The sequence below is a fragment of the Felis catus genome, chromosome C1 (genome assembly GCF_018350175.1).
Source record: "Felis catus isolate Fca126 chromosome C1, F.catus_Fca126_mat1.0, whole genome shotgun sequence".
NCBI classification, from domain to species: Eukaryota; Metazoa; Chordata; class Mammalia; order Carnivora; family Felidae; genus Felis; species Felis catus.
Genome location: NC_058375.1, coordinates 130,865,894 through 130,888,293, shown reverse-complemented (window position 1 = coordinate 130,888,293; position 22,400 = coordinate 130,865,894).

Sequence of the window (22,400 nt, the reverse complement as noted above, 5' to 3'; positions counted from 1 at the left end):
ATTAATAAAATTGATAAAGAACTTAGGTAAGCCACTGTTAATTTTTGCAAAGATATACATGTATGAAAAATAATCATAATCATTTTTTATTATCAGAAATATTTTTTGAAGCCATACTCTTTGTGCTAAACATGTATTCTGTGGCCTTTAATTTGTCCCTTCTTCAAATTTATCTAAGGGATTTTTGATAAAAAGACACCCCAAACCTATATCTACTGAATGGACTGTGTGTCTAGGAGTGATTTAAAATGATGTACCTAATAGTCACTAATTCTGTAGCTGTCATAAACCAAAATAATAATAGTAATAGTAATAATAATAATAATCAACATATCAGTAAAATCAATGACCTTGAGACACCTGGTCCCCCTCTCTGTGACTAATTTATAATCACTAGCTTCACTAATGACACGAAATAGCACATATCTAGAAAGGATTCTAGACATATCAATAATATATTTTATCAAATATATCAAACGTATTTGTTTATTGATTTCTTTATAACATATGTCAGCTTTAGTAATAATGATTTATACTTTCAAATAAGCTTTGTAAATGTATTCACAATTTACTGATTTTTTTTCACCAAATTTTTTGCCTTTGGAGTAGCCATAAAGATTAAAACAATTTAATAGGTAGGTAAGTAACAATATTTTTCACAATATAAAATATGTCATTTGTTTTATATTATGCTAAAAGACAGGGATCATTTTACTTTTTTTCCTCCTCAGTACTCAGAGCTCAGGACAGTAGCAGTTGAATCATCTCAAGAAACAAAGAAGGGTTGAAAGAGGATACTTTTGAGGTCTGAAAGGTATGGATTCAGAATCTTGCCTTGTTACTCTTTTTCCTTTATAATTTAGGAAATATCATTTGATTATGCATTGATAATATTATCTGAGTATGAGTTTTCTCTGTAAAATAAGCTTAATCTCCAATTTAGGTAGTTGTTGGAATTTAAAAGAAAGGACATAACAACCCATTTGTTGTTTTGGGTACAGAGTAGACTCATCTATAACCTGGGAGCTAATAGTATTCTCACTTTTATACAGTGCATACTTGGGTTTGATAACAATAATAAGGTTCCTTCCCATTTATTGTTCACAATGTTCACTAACAAAGGCAAAATCAATACTCTTCCACAACGTGTATGACTGTCCTTTCTCTCAAGAATGGAGAAAAGTACATAACTGTTCCTAAAAAAAAAAAAAGCCAGAAGATAAAATGAGCATCTAACCAAGAAAGAAAAATAAGGCAAATTATCATAGCAGAAGAGTATTCACCATTACTTATCTTAGATAAGATAATAAAAGGATATTATGAAAAACACTATGCCCTTAAATTTGCTAAGCTAGACAAAATGGACCAATTTCATGAAAAATACAATCTATCAAAACTCACACAAAGAGAAATAGACAATTTGAATAGGACCACATTAATCAATAACTAATGAGCTTCAAAAACAGAAAGTACTAGGCCCAGACTGGTTCACTGGTGAATTCTTTAAAACATTTAGGAAAAAAAATGCAACCAATTCTCCATAATCTCCTGCAGAGAGTAGAAGCAGAAGGAATATTTCCTAACCCATTCTATGAGGCCCATATTACCCTAAAATCTAAGGATAGAAAATCTAATATCTCTCATGAATATAGGTGCAAAAATACCTAATGAAAGTATAGCATATCAAATACAATGTATAAAAATACCTATACACCATGGCCAAGTGAGATTTGTCTCAAGTATACAAGTCTTGTTCAACATATGGAAATCAATGAATTCAATCCATTATATCAATAGATTACAGAAAAAAAATCATAGGATTATATTGTTAAATGCAGAAAAAACATTTGACAAAATCAAACACCAATTCATAATAAGAACTCTTAGCAAACTAGACATAGAGGGGAACTTCTTTTTTTTTAATTTTTTTTAACGTTTATTTATTTTTGAGACAGAGAGAGACAGAGCATGAACGGGGGAGGGTCAGAGAGAGAGGGAGACACAGAATCTGAAACAGGCTCCAGGCTCTGAGCAGTCAGCACAGAGCCCGACGCAGGGCTCGAACTCACGGACCACGAAATCATGACCTGAGCCGAAGTCGGACGCTAACCGACTGAGCCACCCAGGCACCCCCTGAGGGGAACTTCTTTAAACTTATAAAGCACACTTACAAAAAAATCTACAACTAAGAACATACCTAGTGGTGAGAAACTAGATACTTTCACCTTAGATTGGGAATAAGGCAATGATGTACCCTCTCACACTCTTTTTCAACATTGTACTGGATATCCTAGCTAAAGCAATATGACAAAAGAAAGAGAGAGAGAGAGAGAGAGAGAGAGAAAAGAAAGAAAGAAAGAAAGAAAGAAAGAAAGAAAGAAAGAAAGAAGAAAGAAAGAGAAAAGAAGAGCATACAATTTGAAAAGGAATAAATAAAATGATCCGCTTTCACATATGACATGGTTGTCTATGTAGAAAATATGAAAAAAAAAAAAAAGACAAAAAAACTCCAGGAACTACTTTGCAATTATAGTAATGTTGCAGGATACAAAGTTAATGTATAAAAGTCCATCAATGTCCCATATTCCAGCAATAAACAAATGGGATCTGAAATTAAAAGCACTTTACCACTTACATTAACATCCCTGCCTCACACTGAAATACTCAAGTATAAATATAACAAAATATGTACAAGATCTATATAAGGAAAAGTACAAAACTCTGATGAAAGAAATCAAGAACTAAATAAATGGAGAGATATTCCATGTTCATAGATAAGAAAACTCACAATTTTCAAGCTGTCAGCTTTTTCCAAATCTATAAATACAGTGCAATTCTACTCAAAATTCCACCAAATAATTTGTCACTATTGTCAAACTAATTCTAAAGTTCATGTGAAAAAGATAAAAGACCTCAAATTGTTAATGTAACATGGAAGAAGAACAAAGTTAGAGAATTGACTCTACCTGATTTTAAGGTTTACTATAAATCTATAGTAATCAAGATAATGTGAAAAATTAAAAAAAAAATAGAAAAAAATAGAACAATGAAACAGAATAGAGAGCCCAGAAATAAACCCACAAATATAGTCAACCAATCTTTGCCAAAGAAGCAAAGACAATTCAATGGAGGAAGTATGGTCTGTTTAAGAAACAGTGCTGGAACAACTTTTCATCCTCATGCAAAGAAAATGAATCTAGATACAGACCTTACACCCTTCACAAAAATTAACTCGAAATGGATCATAGAGCTAAGTGTAAAACAAAAAAAAAACATTATTTTTAGGAAAAAAATCTAGGTAACCTTAGGTTTGGCAGTGACCTTTTAGATATAACACCTAAAACATAATCAATGAATAAAATAATTGATAAGTTACACTTCAATAAAATTAGAACTTCTAAATTGCAAAAAAAAAACACATGGTTTAGAGAGTGAAAGACAAGCCAGAGAGTGAGAGAAAATATTTGCAAAACATATATGTGATAACAAACTTGTATCTGAAATATACAAAGAAATCTTAAAATTGAGCAATAAGAAAACAATTCAAATTTTAAAAAATGAGCATAGGATCTGAACAGGCATGTCACCAAAGAATGTATACAGATGGCAAATAAGAATATTAAAAGATGTTCAACATCATATGTCACTAGGGAATTGCAAATTAAAAAAAAAAAAACAAGGAGATACCATTATAAACTATTTTAAATGGCTAAATCAAAATAAAATCTGATAATGCAAAATGCTGACAAGGATGTAGAGTAGCAAAAACTCTCACCCCCTGATGTTGGGGATATAAAATGGAAAAAGCATTTGGCTGATAGTTTGGCAGTCACTTATAGAGTGAAAGATAGGCTTACAGTATAATCCAACAATTATGCTCCTAGGTTTTTCTCTAAATGAGTTGAAAATTTTATCCACACAAAAACCTGCCCATGAGTCTTTACAGCAGTTTTATTCACAGTTTCCAAAAACTGTAAGAAATCAAGATGTCCTTCAAAAGGGGAAATGGATAAACAAACTATGTTGCATTCCTATAATAGAATATTATTCAGCAATAAAAATAAATCTATTAAAGCTATAAAAACAGTGAAGGAACTTAAATGCATATTGCTTAATAACAAATAGTAAAAATGATACATATTTTGTCATTTCAACTATATAACATTCAGGAAGAGGTAAAACTAGAGATGGTAAAGAGATCTGTAGTTATAAAAGGTTTTAAGGAGAATAGAAATGAACAGTTGGCACACAGAGGATTTTTAGATCAGTGAAACTATTTTGTATACTACTGTACTGGTAGGTATTATGCATTTGTCAAACCCATAGAACTGGACAACACAAAAAAATGAATCCTATGGACATTCTGGACTGCAGCTAATAGTGTATCATGATTGGTTCGCCATTTGTAACAAATGTACTTCTATGATGCAAGATATTAATAAGGCAAAGCCTGAGAGGGGAGAGAAGGAGTATATGGGAATTCTTTGCACTTTTTGTTCAATTTTCTGTAAATACAAAAACTGCTTTAAAAATAAAGACTGCTAACTTTTAAAATAAAATAAAACAAAAGCATGGGGGTCCAACCAAAGGCCCAAGTTGTTAGTATATCATAGTATCATTTCTTCAAAAGAACATGGTTTCTTCATCATGACACTCAGTTACCATGGTTAATCAATACTCTAATGCTACACTCATCAGAAGAGCATCATTTACTGGGAGACCAATACTTTGAAGTGAGTAGAATATACAAGGACTCTGACAAAAAAAAAAAAAGTATAACATTCTATTCTTTGTGAGATTCCTACCATGAAATAATTTTCATTTTTAAAGTTCATTTGTTTTGAGACAGTGAGAGAGATAAGGAGGGTCAGAGAGAGAGAGAGAGAGAGAGAGAGACAGAATCCCAAGAAGTCTCCATGCTGTCAGCAGAGAGCCTGATGTGGGGCTTGACCCCACAAATCGTGAGATCATGACCTGAACTGAGATCAACAGTTACACACTTAACCAAATGAGCCACACAGGCATCCCGGAAATAATTTTAACTTTTGAAATATTTAAAATATAACCAGGCAAGGAAATAACTTCAAGCCCAATGTAGCTTGAGGTCAGTGCAAAATTACTAGTGGCAAGACTGATTCCAATATAAATTTCAGCTCAGGTCATGATCTCACAGTTTGTGGGCTCAAGCCCATATCGAATTCTCTGCTATTAGCACGGAGCCTGCTTTGGATCCTCTGTCCCCCAATCTCTCTGCATCTCCCCCACTCATGCTTTCTTTCTCAAAAATAAATAAACATTAAAAAAAAACTTTTTGTAGACATAAAGTGAATCACAACATTGTGCTGGAATTCTTAGAAACCTCAAGTGAGACAGATGCGGTATCCATTGTTAGGTTTTTTGTTTGTTTTGTTTTTTTTTTTTTTATCTTCATGAGGACATCTCTATTACCCTGATACAAAATTTAATTAGATGAGCAGTGTTATAAGATTAAAAGCAGATATGCATGCACATAAAAATGCACATTCCTAGAGGATTCCTACTTGCTTTTCAAAGTGACTCAGCCTAGGATATATGTCTCTGGAAAATAGCAGCAATTTGATATGCACCTCATGCACTGCCTTTTATTTTTCCCTATGGCATAAGTACAGTTGTCAGGTTGGAGACCTTGCCATAATGCACAGAGCGACATTAGTATCTGACTTATGTCCATCAGTGATAGCAAGTGAGGTTCCTTTTTGATTTCATTCAAGAAGAGTCTATGTTATTTAGTAGGGAAGTTTCATAGCCTGAGAGAAGAGCTTTCTTAGGTATGGCTCTATATATGCTATCAAGTCTCACAAATATTGCTATCATCTGTACCAAAGGGTTGAGAGCTAAAAAGAAGTCGATTAATTATTTGGCCTTTTCCCTGACCCCTAATTCATCAATTATGATTTTCCTAATGCTGTCCTAGTTTTTAGAGAGGCAGCGTTAGTTAAAAACACCATATAAATCTAACTTAGTTTTATAGAAATAGTCTGCAGTAGAGTTGACATCTGACCTCTTTAGTCTGTAAACTTCTGTAGTCAGTAAGACCAACTACACTTTCCCCAAAGGAATATAAAATGTACTTAGAGAACTGGTAAAGCATACAAGAAGAGATGGCAAATACTTGGGATGCCTGTAGTATGTACACTAAAAAGAGAAACTACAGCCAAAAATTATCTCCTGCTTTTTTTAAACAAAAAGAAGACAAATTATAACATTTAATGTGCTCCTACAAAGTATTAGCCACTGTCACATAATTTGCCTCAATTAGAGCCTCAGTATTCCTGTGGAGAAATATCATCACTATTTTACTGTTGAGGAAGCTCAAGCCCAGAGAGATTAAAGAAAAAGAAGAAGAAGAAGGAATAGGAGAAGGAGGAGATTAAAAACAAGATGAAGAAGGAGGAGGAGGAGGAGGAGGAGGAAGAAGAAGAAGAAGAAGAAGAAGAAGAAGAAGAAGAAGAAGAAGAAGAAGACAGCAATGGAGTAGGAGAAGAGGGAGAAGGAGAAGACAGGTGAGGTGGAGGAGGGGAGGAGGAGGAAGAAGAGGAGGAAGGGAAGGAGATGAAGGAAGAGGAGAAGAAAAGGGAGAAGAAAAAGAAGGAAAAAAAGAAGAACAAGAACGATCATTATTACCACCTAAGTGTGAAGTCTAGATGTCATCTCTTGTGAATAAACCACACTGCCTCTGAATGGCATTGAATTCTCAGTCGTCTGTCTTTAATATCTCTTCAAGATCTAGTCCTCATTTCCTATTAACCATTTCCTTTGAATTTATTTCCCAGACCCCATTTTTACATCTTTTACTCACTAGGAGAATGGGGTTAGGCCAGTTAATCTTGATCTATTCATTGTCTTAGAGAGGTGACAGGTAAGGGGGACAAATAGAAGGCAGGTGACCAAGTCTAATCTCCTTGTCATCTGGACCTTCAGGTAAATTGACCAATGATATTCTCTAGGAAGAAGAGACTTATGTGGGAAATGCCCTTAATAGGATCTCTCTGGATACATATTATCTTTATTAAATAGGATGAAGGAACTATGAGGCATGGAGCTGAAGAGAATGTTGTATAAGCCTACACTTCTCTTTAAATGCCTCCTGCTGTCTGAGGAACTCCATGAACCTGACTTAGAAATCTCATCTTTTCTGGGCCTGAAGCAAATTTCCAATACAGGAAGGAACTACGTGGGGATCTGCCTTTGAAGTTAAAGCTTTCTTTCTGCTTTGTGTGAGCCTCTTGGTAGCAAATATTCTGGAAATTTTAAGTAAAACTTAATATACATTTCTAATTCGTGTCTGGGTTGATAATCTAAACTCACGTATTATCTTACTCACCAAATTGACTATTATTTACATACACCCACAGTTGGTAGAGTATAATGGGGAAGAACTAGTAGATTGGGAATTCTAGAGTAGTTGTACAAATTCTATAATTATGGATGACTGGTGTGTCTGCATCTCCGTTTCCATGTCATCCCTCGACACCAAGGCTGGGTCTCTGAAAATTCAATTTATGTGATTCTATACGGTAGCAACCATTGGATTGTAGGCTGGTAGACTAAGTAAGTGGTGGCATATCCCTATCAGCGGATGGCAGAAGAAAATCATCATTGTGGAATTAAGCTCCAAGAAAATTTCAGTCAGGCACCTTAGAGCTATTCAATTTTATTGTAGTGGGAATTGGATTCTGGCAAATATGATGTGAGTAGACTGCTCACTACTTTGCTCATTGCTTTGGGTCAGTCTCAGCCTATCAATAACCAATGCTGTGGTTGGACCAGCTTTCATGGTTCTTATTCTGATTGCAAGATGTCCTTCAGCACCAACCATCATAAAACTTTGAAAAAAATAAAAATATATTAGTTACAGAACCTGAAAATTACATAGAACCCCTGGGGCCACACAATGAAGTTGCAGGTAGAGAGAGAGAGAGAACGGGCCAGTGGTTGTGATTTTATTGGGGTGGAGGGTGGGGGACTAGGGTTTCAAGAGTTCATTCTTCATTGGTGAATTTAGAACGTAAGAGTGGTAATTTAAGTTCCAGAAGAGAGAGAGAGAAAAACAAAACAAAACAAGTGATCCAAATGTTCAGTTATCAAGATTAACCAAGATCCCTAAAACAAAGGAAACTCAGTGAGGACTTGGGTGTTTTTTGTTATTATTGTTGTTGTTGTTTTTGGGTTTTTTTTAGTTGTGTGGCTGGTAAGTGTTTATTTGAGATAGTAGTTTTTGAAATGGATACCTCTTTGAAATAGATGCCTCTTAAAAGAAAAAGAACAACTGTCAGGTTGAAAGAGCACACCTAGGCCAGCTGACTAGTAACTATGTCCCTGACATGGCCTCAGAAAGAAGTTCCCGCTCAAACTTCAGACCACGCCTCCTCCCCTTGAGTAACTTACGTTTTCTAAGAAAGCAGACTACCGATTGATGCATTCTTCTGAAGTCTAAGGTGGGAGGAAGGGGAGTGTGAGAGGCATGGAAAGTGTGAGTAAAAGAGGGAGGGCTTCTCTCAGGTAGGGGCCAGAGGCAGGAGCCCTCAACCCTGTCCAGGCTTAGAATGACCTGGGAGCATTTTACCCCTCCCCAAACCAATTAAATCAGAGTCTCTGGGGATGGTGTTTGGTGCTAGGTATTTATATAGCACAGCAAGGCTGACAGCCAATGGTTAATAGGTGACCAGTGAGAAACGTTCTGTATACACTGAGGCCAAACATGTTAGAGACCCTCAGACACAGTGGTTCTTAAACTTCAGGTGCATCAGAATCTCCTGGAAGACTTGTTCAAACACAGATTGCTGAGCCCCACCCCAAGAGTTTCTGATTCAGTGGGTCTGTGACCACCAGGCCCAACATTTGCATTTTTAATAAGTTCCAGGTGAAGCTGATAATTGCTGATCTGGGACCACACCTTGGCAGCCATTGTTCTATCCTTCCCCAGCCAATCGGCTAAGGCCTTGATCCCTATAAAACTTTTGTGCTCTTGAAACCCGCGCTCTTTCTCTCTCCGGTATCTCACCGCTGCGTCATTGCAGGTAGGGGATTGAGCTCGAGCTAGCTCGAATAAAGGCTCTCTGCCTTTGCATCGGACTGGGCTCCCTGGTGGTCTTTGGGGATCATGGATTCTGGGCATAACAAGGCCTTACACTACACTCACCTTCAACAACTCATTTGTGAAGATTTGGTCCTCACATTTACTGCTTAAGAAGTTCAGATTTCTAAGCCTTGGAGGGAAGTAATGGCTTTGAAAATCAGAAATAGATAAGGACTACCAGCAGCTTAGCAGTCTTTAAAAAAAAAAAAACAGATTTACTTATGATTTGACATTTTCTAAAACTAATATTAAAATTAGCTCTGCATTCCTGGCCCCTTTATACTGGCATCCAAATTAAGCATAGTGATAGTTTATTTAGATATTTATTGCACTATCTATGTCCTTTGGATCCTCTGAGAAACAGATGCCAGGATGGAATTCGATGTGCAAGGTATTTGTTGGGGGAGACACTTGTGGAAGAAGCAGAAGTAAACAGGGAATGGTTTAAGACAGCAGTAAGACTCTAACTCTCCTGAAGGGAGATGGGGAAAGAAGGGTTACTGCTGCAAAATTCATATGTTGAAGCCCTATCTCTCAATGTAGTAGTATTTGGAGGTGGGTCCTTTGGGAGGTAATTAGGTTTAGAAGGGGTCATTAGCATGTGGTCTCTGTGATAGGATTAATGTCCTTATAAGAAGAAGACACCAGAGCTTCCTTCATCATGTGAGGATACATGGAGAAGACATCCATCTGTAAGACAGGAAGAGGGCCTCCTCTGGGCACCAAGTTGGCTGGCACCTTGATCTTCAACTTCTCAGATTCCAGAACTATAATAAGTAAATTCCTGTGGGTGCCTGGGTGGCTCAGTCAGTTGAGCATCCAGCTCTTTATTTCTGCTCAGATCATGATCCCAGGGTGGTGGAATCAAGCCCTGTGTCAGGCTCCATGCTCAACATGGAGCCTGGTTAAGATTCTCTATCTCTCTCTCTCCCTCCCTCCACCCTTGTGTTCTCTCTCTCTCTCAAAAAAAAAAAAAAAAAAAAAAAAGGAGAAAGGGAGGGAGGGAGGGAGGAGGGAAAGCAGGAAGGAAGGAAAGAAGGAAGTAAGCAAAGATAGAAATTCCTGCTGTTAAAGCCCCCTAGTCTATGGTATCCCTGTATAGAAGACTGAGCAAAGTGATATGATTAAGTAGGAAGAGCCTCAGGCTGCAGCAAAGTTCTGAGAAAGTTTCAGTCATGGTGATGGTAAATCAGCAAGCAAAACTTGTTCAGTAGAACCTCTCATTGGGCAGTAATGGGCCAGAGGTGTAACCCTGCTGGGCCCAGTTTGGCTGCAAGAGCCTTGGAGAACTGTGGTAATTATTTCTATTGTTTACTTATAATCTTCATTTATAAGTGTAAGAGAATTGTAGAACCTGCAGTAATATTATTTTCCACGGGAAAGTGATTTCTTTGCCACTGCTAGCAAATAAGGTGATATGATGGTAACCTTAGCCACTTAGGAGTTGAGCTTAGGTTGGGTTGTAGTTTTAGTAAGATTCTGTTCACTTAGGTTTTTCCCTATTCCTCATCCATGGCCTTTCTGGGTTTTTGATTGTTGAGTTCAATGGTTTTTATCTCCTTAGCCATGAATATTTCCAGATTGGGTTCTGCCTTTTGGATTTAGATTTAGCTCCTTAGCCTCCACCCACAGGCCTTTGAGTCTGGCGCATATCTTAAGGAGGCATTTTGTACTTGAAGCAGGTCCCCTTGTCTAATCGGGCTTTGATTCCTAAGCACCAAAGGCTGAAAGGGATTTTACTTTACCCTTTTAAATGTTTCAGACCTAGCCTTCCAGCATTCTGCTCTACCCCAAATCTTAAGAAATCTCTCATGGAGAATGCCAGGTGTGCATCTGGGGCTTTTCTAGTTAGCAGTCTGTTATGTCAGCTTTCACAACCATGGATCCCATTGTTTCTCTGTTCCCTAGCAGACGCCCACTATTCCGGTCATGTCTGATCCTTAGTCCATGCCCAGAACTGACAGATGCCTCCAGTGAAGAAAGCGGTTGGTTATTGTCATTGCCCTGATCAAGTGGAATTTTAATTTATTTAGTCCTTTCCCTAGGTGTGTTTTTAAACGGGTTTAAAATGTGATTTTGGTAACATACCAGTTTTCTAATTGTTACAATGAATCATGGTCTCAGTTGATTAATCAATTTATTATATTATGCTTTTTGGATTCTGAGACATAGAAATACACTTCTCTCTCTCTCTGAGATCATAGGAATTTCCCCATGTTTTATTCTCATATTTAAAAAGGTTGATTATTTTTACATTTAAATTTTTAGTCTAGTTGGAATTTGTTCCTCTGTGCAGTGTGAGGCATAGATCAAAATTAGTTTCAAATGCAATTCCAGTTTTGTCAATACTCTTTATTGGATAATTCCAGCATTTTCTTACCTAAGTTGAGATGCTGCTTTTATATTGTAGTAAATACCCGTATATATTTTGGTCTATTTTTGGAATTCTAGGTGTTTACATTGGCTTTTCTGTTTGCTAATGAAAGTGTACACTGAGCCTTAATAGGCACGTCAGTCCCCGGAAGATACAGTCTTTCCCTCATTTTGCTTCTACTTCAGAATTTCCCAAGTTTTTCTTATTAGTCTATTTTTCCATATGAACTATAGTTAAAAGAACAAAAATAGCATTTTGTGGTCTCATAAAATAACTTAAGGAAAATTGATACCTTTATGATGGTGAATCTTCTTAGCTAAAAATATTATATTTATTTCCATATGTTCAAGAATTCTTTTGTGTCCTTTAGTAGTGCTTTAAAACATTCCATGCATATATCTTTCACTTTTCTTATTTACTGTATTTCTGGGAGTTTGATTTTTGTTGTTGTTGGGGTCAATGGTGAATTGTCTTTCATTTTTCCTTCTAAATGGTACACAGAAAAGCTATTGATGTCTATGCTAATTTAATAGTTGAGTCTAACTTGTTAGATTTTTAGGTGCTTCACTTGGATGTCACACCTACAGAATTAGAAATAATTATATTATTATACAAATAATAAGAGTTTTAATTTTTTTCTGCATTTATTTTTAATTTTTAACTTCATCCTCCTATCTGAATGCATTGTATAATACCACTGATAAAAAGTGATAAAATAACAGTGTTAGGATCCTACTTTTCTTAGGAAATGTTCCATTGTTTTCTCATTAAACATTCTGGTTTGGCAAGTGAGATAAATATGTTTTACAGGTTTAGAAGGATTTATCTACTTCTATTTCTTGAAAATTTTATCTTTTTTATTATTGAGTATTACAAATATATAAGAAGGTACAAAAACATAAATACATGTGCTGGTAAATGAATTGCCACAAAACAAAACCTATATAACTATCAGCAGGGTCAAAGGAAAAATAATTGCCAACTTTTAAAAGCACTGTTCACATACTCTCAATCACTACCCCTCTTTTATTACTAAAGTTGAATACTATTCTCACTTCTAACTGTGTGGTTTAGTATTGCTTATAAGTAATTTTTAGGGTTTACTTCTTTTCTTGACATTAAATTTGTAGGATTCATGCATGTGGTTGAGTTCATTTTTATTGCTCTATAATATTGATTTTATAAATTTACTACAGTTCATATACCTCATTTACTGTTGATGGATATTTGGGACTTTTTCAATTTGAGGATATTATAAAAATGCCACTATGAATATGCTTATATACATTGTCTAGGTAGTCATGTGTGTGAGTGCATGTCTGGGAGTAGAATTGCTGGATCTTAAGGAATACATACACTCAGTTTTAGTTGGTTCATTCAAATATATAGTTTCCTTAGGTGGTTATAAAATATTCACTCCCATCAGCAATTGAGAATTCCAACTGCTCATGTCCATAGCAAAACTTGCATTTGTAGAGTTAAGTACGTTAAAAAAAAAAACTTTTTTAATGTTTATTAATTTTTGAGAGAGAGAGACAGACAGACAAGAGTGTGAGCTGAGGAGAGGTAGAGAGAGAGGAAGACACAGAATCCAAAGCAGGCTCCAGGCTCCGAGCTGTCAACACAGAGCCCTGTAATGATAAAAAGAACAACTGGTCAAAAATATATATTTATCCTATATATGCAGTACCCAACAATACAGTCTTAATCACATGAAGTAAACATTGACAGAATTAATAAAATTGGTAAATTGACATGATAAGGTGATATTTTAACGTACTCCTCCTAAACTAATAAGTCATAGAGTCGAAAAAGATGAGTAGGAGTAGAAAAAATTTCAGTAACATGATTAACAAAGTTGATCCAATAGACATAAAATCCTGTTACTGAAATATTGACATACACATTTTTCTTAAGAACATTTGGAATATTTACAAGTGGGTTTGAGGTATCATATACACATACTTCCAATGTAAACATTAATTAATAGTAATAATGAAGAAAAACAGTTTTTAAGTATAAATATTTCTTATATGATTACAATAGAAAATGATGTACAGAAGAGTGAAATGTCAGCAGTAAATATTTTCTGATTCTCAAATTCTCTTTGTTGCCACTCTCAGTGGTAAATAATGAGTAGTTCCCGCTAGATTTTTTCAGAAATGTATAATTTTGTATGCTAAGAACTAATATAACACACTTTAAGTTTTTATTGACTTCCTTTATTTTTATAAAAACAGGTCACTTTATACAAATGATTACTCGACTCTATATTTTTTTACCTAAGATATAGTATATCTATTATAATTATATATGTATGCCTTATATATATATATACACTTTATGTACATATGTTGATATTTCAATATATGTTGGATCTTAGATGAAAAAAAGCAGTTTGCACAATATGTTTTGTGTATACACACATATTATTGTTTTTATAGCTGAATAGGGATTCATTACATATTTTTTTAATGTTTATTAATTTATTTTGAGAGAGAGAGATTGGGAGTGAGCACAAATGGGGGAGGGGCAGAGAGAGAGGGAGAGAATGCTTGTAGGGCAGATCCCAATGTGGAGCTCTATCCCACAGAGAGATCATGAACTGAGATGAAATCAAGAATGGGATGCTTAACCAACTGAGTTGCCCAGGTGTCCCACAGATTTTCATTACATATTATGTCATAATCATAATTATCTACTATAGAGTAAGGGGTAGGGAGCATCTAAATCAAGCCATTTAGAGAGCAGTTCATCCACTTTGTCGCTTAAAATGTTTCTCTCAAAATTCAGGAAATATATTAAAGCAGAAAATCAAGGGGACTATACAAATGAATTCAGTCTAAAAGCTTAGATGAACTACTTATCTATGAATATATGTGATGTAGTACTTGTATGACACATGAAACAGGACAAATCCACAATTTGCTTAATTCCCTGCTTAAAATTTTCATTGACTTTCTGACACAACTTGATAAAACACAAGCTCCTAATAGATTTTTCAAAATTGAATCTGCATAACTTTCGTCTGAGTCTGTGTTATTCCAGAACCACAGCCCTACTAAATGAATGGTATTTCCCTGGATGCATCATTCTCTATGGCTCCATGATTCCACATGTCCCCCCACCCCCGCCACCCCTGCTACCCCAACTGTGTGGAATGCTTCTCAGAAAAGTTTCCTCTTGACAGACTCCTGTAAACCTTTCAATTGACCCCTGTAATATCACTTGCATTGATTCTTTGATGTCCCTTCACAAAGATTTTTATGGTTTTTTATTTGCTCCATCTGACCTCCATTGTTATTTTTCTATTATTTACATTATTAAATATTATTATTATTATTATATAAACCTGGTAAGTAATTAATTATCTTTCACCCTTTATTCTGAATCCTTACAGCATGGGAATTGGCTCTTATTAATCTTTGTATCTATATTGCCCAGCACAGTGCCTTACTAAAAAATTGACAAGACATATGGAATCTGAATGAATAATTGAACACATTTACAGTTCTGGTGTAATATTTCACGTTCCCTGATGTTCTGCTCTTTCCTCAACCAGTATTGATTGGGTGGTCTCATTAACCAATCCTGTGAAAAAAAATCCAAATTCTTAAAAATGCTTCTTAAACTTCTTACTTCAATCATATTAGAAACTCTAAACACTTCTGCAATATCCTCATTTATTCTTAAGAACAATCTTCAGTAATTTCCTTCCTTAAGATGCTAATTGTTTTTCACATCCTATAAATCAGAGTTGCTTTTCTCACCTTACCATCAAAGTTACTCACAGTTGCTTCCATAACGAATATATTACCAGCCTAAAAGCCTTTGCATTGTCCCTGCTCTACTTACCATGCTGTGTCTTCAGTGACTTCTGATGTAAGAAGTACCTTGAGTTTCTCCATTCAGTGAGATTCTCCTTCCTTCATAAAGTATTCTTTATAAATCCAAGCTTTAATTTTTTTCTATGAGCAATGTGTATATTTCATTAATGTAAAAGAACGAAAACATCACTTTGTGTTATAGATTGCCACTGCCACTTGACAATTCTTAGTAAGAATCAAAAACTACCTTGGACCAACAATCAGCTCAGTAAACAAACAGGATATATGGATAAAGGCATGTATTTAAATGTTCATTATAATAGTAAAAAATTTAGAGATAGCTCAAACATGCGACGTAGGAACTGTTTTAATACCATTGCAGATGTAGTTTCCTGTTTTTCCTGTTTTTCTTTATTTTCCAAATATTCTGTAGTAAACATGTACTTTTTTATAACGAAAAGAAAATCCAATTTCAATTTAAAAATAATAGGAAAGGGGCAGGTCAGTCAGTTAAGCGTTCAATTCTTGATTTCCGCTCAGGTCATGATCTCACAGTTCATGAGTTTGATCACTGTGTCAGGCTCTGCGCTGACAGTGTGGAACCTGCTTGGGATTCTCTCTCGCTCTCTCTCTCTCCGCCCCTCCCCCTGCTTGCTGTCTCTCTCTCTCTCTCCCTCTCAAAAATAAATAAATAAATAAATATTTAAAGAATTAAAAATAATATGAGAAAAAATTTGTCATTAGGAAAAACACACAAATACAATCTCACTCATAATTTTTTTGGCTTTCACCAATGCACAGTGTTTATTCATACCACAGAGTACATTTTTATAGACACATGTATATTATCTGGACTATTTTCTGCAATTATGCAGAAATTGCTTCATCTCTCACTTTCATTGTGACCTCTTTGTCTTTGTCTGTGTAATGCCAATGGCAAAACATCTTTGTAGTGAATTCACTTTGCATTAAAAATCCAAACAATCCAAACTATCACTAAAGAGACCAAACATTTGCCAGTTTTCTTTATTTTCTTTTCTTTACCTTCCAATATTGTTCAGTTATCTTGTGACAGTCTTTGTCGAATCTGTTTTGTTGTAGAAGACTCCAAATGTTTAGAGACCATCAATTTGTGTGCTCTCTTTATTGCAAAGATACAAAAGCAGCAAAGGAAAGTGCAGTTTGGTGTCTAGACATCATTGTTCAAGGCGGAAGTCCCAAAATCTTTGAGATTTCTGAAATCTATTCCTGTGACTTTAAGAAATCTATCTTTAAAAATGTTAAGTGCCCATACAGAGCTTACAAGCAAGGTATTTCTCTAGCAACTAAAACTCTTATCCTTAGAAATACTATCACTTAGTGATAGCTGAGAGTTAATGGAGGTTAATGAATTATTAAGAGTTATTATTTACTAAAATAAAAACAAATCCCATGATGCACCATTATAAAAGCCATTGATACTTTTTGCATACTTATTAGAAGGAGGATAATATGTTTCTTATCATTAAACATAAGCTCATTTATATTTGTGAACTCTTCGGGTTCTAAAATAGGTTAACTTCTGCTGATATTATGTTCCAGCTATGAATTTCTTTGTTAGGGTTTTATTGTTTGCTGTAAAATTCCTAAGTTACAGAATTGCTAGGCTGGGATTTGGCCTCCTTGAAACAGTAGAATCCAGATGGCATATAGAGGAATTGATACTCAATTACTGAGGAGAAATAGAAATTTGGTACTCACTGAAGGTCGTTAACAACTAGATTGGAGCCATGTTATTACTCCTGGCCAATGAACTGTGAGCAGAACTAACATGTCCCTTCTTGGCAGGTGTGGTTAAGAACCTCTTACATCTCTCTTTTGTCCCTGCTGTCATAACCATGGAGACGGCAAACTTCAGATAGCCAAGTTAAAAGATGGGGAAGGCCGATCTATATGAAATTTTAGAGGTTTATTTGACTCCACAGCAGACCAAACCTGACCCAATATATCCGTGCTTTAGAATTCATATGATCCCTGCAATTAACTTACTAGAAGTGGCACATATTAAGGTAGTGACACAGTCATTAAATTTAATCAAGGCTCTGCCAAGAGATTTGACTAGAAAAACACATATTAAGGTAAGATGGAGTCATTTCTCAAAATCTGATGCAAATATAAGTATCCCACCCAAAATTATTAAGCCAGTTTTCTTCATTTTCAGTACCCTACGTCATTGAGAGTCCTGAATGAAGGAAATGGAATATAAGAAAGCAATACAGTACACAGATTTGGGTACCAATGTAAATAGAGGAAAACTATAATGTGTCATTAATCTGAAGTATAACTAAAGGAGAATACCAGGAAAGGACACGGTTACAACCCAAAGGGAAGGGAAAGCTTTTGCAAAGTAAATAAACATGAATCGTGCAAAGCAGAGACTACTGTTTCCTTTTCACAGAAGACGGCCTTTAGGAACAGAGGACTCTAGACATTGGCAAGGATCATACAATTACAAATATGTCAGTTGGTCCTACGTATTTAAGCTAATTATACTCAGTGCAGATAAGGATCCAGTTGAATCAGAGCAACCAAGCTCCCTTGAAATAGCAGGTAAAACCTCTGGCAAAGTGATAGTATAAAACTCAGAGGGAGAACAGATGTGCTGCGGGAGAACATGCTGTTTTTATAGGCACTAAAGTTTTTCTTAAAATAAATACAGTCATTTAAAGTGTTTGAGTCATGGCTGGAGAAGTACCACATGGAAGTGCTAGAACAATTAAAGAGTCCTGTGGGAAAAGGAGAGAACTGGGAGAGATTATCTGTGGCGCAAATCTTGAATATACAAATTAAATTGTCTGTGAATAGTGGATTGAAACCCCTCTGAAACTGGTTCCGTAATAACACAGGGTTTTATAATACACAAATCCTCATCTATGAGGAAGCCTGATCAAAGGGAGTTGGGAAAATAAAAGTCCCATTTCAGCTCCCATTCAATACCATCGGTCTTTGTCAATGCAGTATGAGTGGTTGGTTTATTTCTAATTCTGCATGGCTAGTGTCCTCACTCTATGGGCAATCAAATGGGAAAGGTTTTAGTAGGATGGTTTCAAAAAGTATAAGGACCTTGGGTTTGAACCTGCACTCTATTTGTTATTTGGGTATCTTTGCATAAGTGTCTTAGTGAGTGAAACGTTGTTTCCTTATTCAAACAGAAATAATTTCTTACTCATAGAGTTCTTGTGAAAATTAAAAGCAATTGGGTTTATAAACTATTAGCCTCACAGTAGAAGCTCAATATTAGTTGTCTTTCTTCTTTTATGCAAAAAGGAAGATCATATGGTCAAGGTAAAAGGCCTCAGGAGTTAAGCCCTGAAGTAATTTTACAAATTTAATATTTTGGTCCTATAGATTTACATATTGGATGACTTGTAGAGTCCCTAGTAAGAGATCCTTTAGAGATTACAGTTCTCTTAAGATATTTTAATATTTTATTGAAAATTTAAAACAGTATTTAATGTCATTCATGCTGTTTTTAGAGACTATAGCAATATTTATTTCTAAAATGGACATATAACCTTTTCAGGATAAATTCAATGCACTGTTGTACTTGTAGGTTCACTTGATGTCTAATATCATAAATCTGAAATGTTTCTACTACTCAAATAAAAACATTCCCCGCCAGTCTCTGTAAATGTGAACTTCACCCTACCAGTTACTAAGAGCAAAATTTACTTTTCTTTTTATTTCATATTCCAAAACCAAATGAAAAGCTTAGTCCTTTCAATACCTTCAAAATAGTGGAGTCTTACTACTTTTCATCAAATCTTCTGTTTGCTCTAAAGTATAAGTCATCACTGAATTTCATGTGGATTTTTTGCAATTGTCCTGAGTGGTTTTGCTTTCACGTAGACTCCCTCGACAGTCTATTCTCAAATGACAAATCAGGGAAATAGTTTAGAAACAAACCGGATTACATCAGGCCACGGCATGGAAGACTTCTTAGCCTTTTAGCTGTTCTAAATAACAGCTCTTGTCATTGCAATGGCCAGGGAGACCCCTACTGATCTGGCTTCTCATTACCTCCAGTCCCCATCTGCCAGACTCCTTTCCTCACCCAGTCCAGTCATTCTGGCCTTCCTGATGAACCTCAAAAAGAACAGTGTCTTCATCTATAAATTCCAGAACGCTCTTTCCCAGCTTTTTCTACAGTTCGCCCTCTTGCACTTCTACTCACATACTGTCTTCTGAGTGAAACTTTCCCCTCTACACTTTATAAAATAAAAGTAAACAAAAAGCAACCCCATCTCAGGATTCCCTATCCTCCTGGTCCTACTTTATTTTCTCCATTGCATTTATTACCGTTTGAAATTCTAATTACTTATTTACTTCCTGACTCCCCATTTATTTTGTGTCTATATCACTCCCCATTTATTTTGTGTCTTCCTATATCCTCACTGACTAGAACAGTATTGAGTACATACGTTTTCAAAAAATGTTGGTTGAAAGAGGAAAGAAGAAATTAAAAAAAAAAAAGTTTTATTTCCTTTTCTGTGTCTTTGGATTTCAGAAGAGAAACATGCTTTGGAGGTCATGATCTCTTTCTAGCATAGTCTTTCTAAGATTTCTTGTGTTTTTGCAGAAAGAATACATCTACTGTTCTAATAAAGCCTCAAGACTTTTCTTCCCAAAACATTTAGAACAAACTGAGCCTTGAAGGAATAATGTAATCTTAGCAGTTTGCCAAGATATTTTGCTGATTCTGCAAAGCATAACCCCTCCCATGAAGGGACCACTGACGGTTCTAAGTCTGGATTACCTCATTGGACAATAAATAACATGTCAAGTACACTAGGAGTCTTGTGTCCCTAGAAACATGAGGACCAATAGTTATTTTCTGTCCTGTGGAAATTTTACGGAGTCCTAGGGGGACTTATTTATCTTGTCAACAGTAATCAATATTTGTAACAAATTAGCAGGCACAAATATAAATGTGATATTCAGCAAAACAATATTGGACGAAGGAACATTGAAAAGTAGCTATCTGTCTTCCATGTCCTAAGAGGAGAACTAGCATTGTTATAAAGAATTTGCAAATATTAATTTTACAACAGCCTTACGAGGTAAGCATTAGCTTTTCTATTTAACAGGTAAAGAAACACTCTGGATAAAGCAAAGCATTTGATCTGTGAATGTACACAAAGAATATATTAGAGTTGGGAATCAATCCAGCATCAATCTGAGTTCACAGCCCATGAATGCTCTTAAATATGCCATCTTGTTTTGGAAGTCTTGCCTGCAGTATCCATTTAAACCCAATGAAATAATTGGCCTGACTGTAGGAGACACTCTGAAAGTATATTAGAAAATACATTGTTTTGCTGTTAAAATGAGACATGGTTAGCACTGGTGTAAAGCAAAATAATCCAGAATAAGGTTTCCCTATGTGGTAACTTAGGTTCAAAAGAATTCAATCTTCTATCAAGGTGATCACTCCCATAACTCCTGAAATGTAACATGATGTAAATAAGCTAGGAATTACCTCTCATCATTTTATAGAACGAGGTTCCGCAGAGTTCATGTTGAATCAGAGAATGAACTCTATGTAGCACTCATTAATTTTAAGGATTATTACAATCATTAGTTTCTGTCAATTCACAAGTGCTTTAAGTGAGTCTAAGGTATCTGAATTTTTCAGGTGGTGTTACATTTACATTTGTCTTAAAAATGTAGTGCTTTATCATCCTACCTGACATGTGTTTGGCTTTGCCCACACACAGCCTTTGGCAGTATGCATAGGATTAGAAAGTTTTTTTTTTTTTTTCAAAACAGTAGATTATCTCCTGATCTTTTCAGTAGGATACTGTTTTTGCCTATGGAAACTTAATAAACCTTTTTTAACTAACAAGGTTAAAAATTGTAACATAATAGATGGTGCTTTACTCAGAATTGCTTTGCAAACTGGCAGAACTAGCATCCAAATCCAAGCTTGAATGCTCTAAACTTGCATTCACTGCCCTTCACACAGTTCTTTCTGTGACTCGGTTTTATTTTTTATCCACCAAAATAAAAATAATGTCCATTTCACTTAATAGACAAGACTGTGGTGAGGCTTCGATAAAATGAAACACATCTCTACACGTTTTTTGTTTGTGTTTTACAAATAAAAGATGCTTTCAGTCACAAGGAAACTACCAGTAGATTAAAAGAGGAAGTACCAAATTGTTTAGGCTGCTTACGGAACTGCCTCTGCAACACCTTTCATCATCCCCAAAACTATGATTGCACTGCAATGTCTTAACCAAGCATTCCAGTGGGAGTCCATATTTGGCAAATGAAACTCCTAGTTAAAAGGCCTTACTTTTGGAGAACAAACTCTCATTACATAATAATTCTCCCACAGCAGGCCCTTCCTCAAAACTTACTAAATTCTGCCTTTTTTAAATTACCATTTTATGGCTTTCACATACATAGCAGAGGGAAGGTGATGGAATTCAGTCCTATCTGTGTGGCTCTGAATGGTAATTGCACATAGTCAATGAATATCCATTACTAGCATATTGCTTTCATTTCCCCAGTAAAGTGGGAAAGCTAAACCCAGGCAGTGTCACATATTGGAAGCTACAGAAATACATTTCTTAATATAGTAGAAGTTTGGAGGGAAAATAACTTGACTACTGCACATTCAAGCTTTTAACCTGGGTTAGTACATAATTCGAGACCAGATGTGAGAAAGTTCTTTGCATAATTTATTGTGTCTTTCGAGTGCCAAGACAGGGTAAAAGCATGGAAAGACAAGTAAAAGTGCAAGAGATAGAAACCCTCTATAAAAAAGTAGCACGAAAAACTAAATTTTGCATGAACTTCAACAAGGTATGATTCCTGTACAATGTACTCCATTCATTTAAAGTGCACAGTTTGGGGGCACCTGGGTGGCTCAGTTGGTTAGGTGTCCAACTTAGGCTCAGGTCATCATCTCATGGTCTGTGAGTTCCAGCCCAATGGTGGACCCTGTGCTGACAGCTCAGAGCCTGAAGCCTGCTTTGGATTCTGTGTCTCCCTCTCTCTCTGTCCTTCACCCACACTCTCTCTCTCTCTCTCTCTC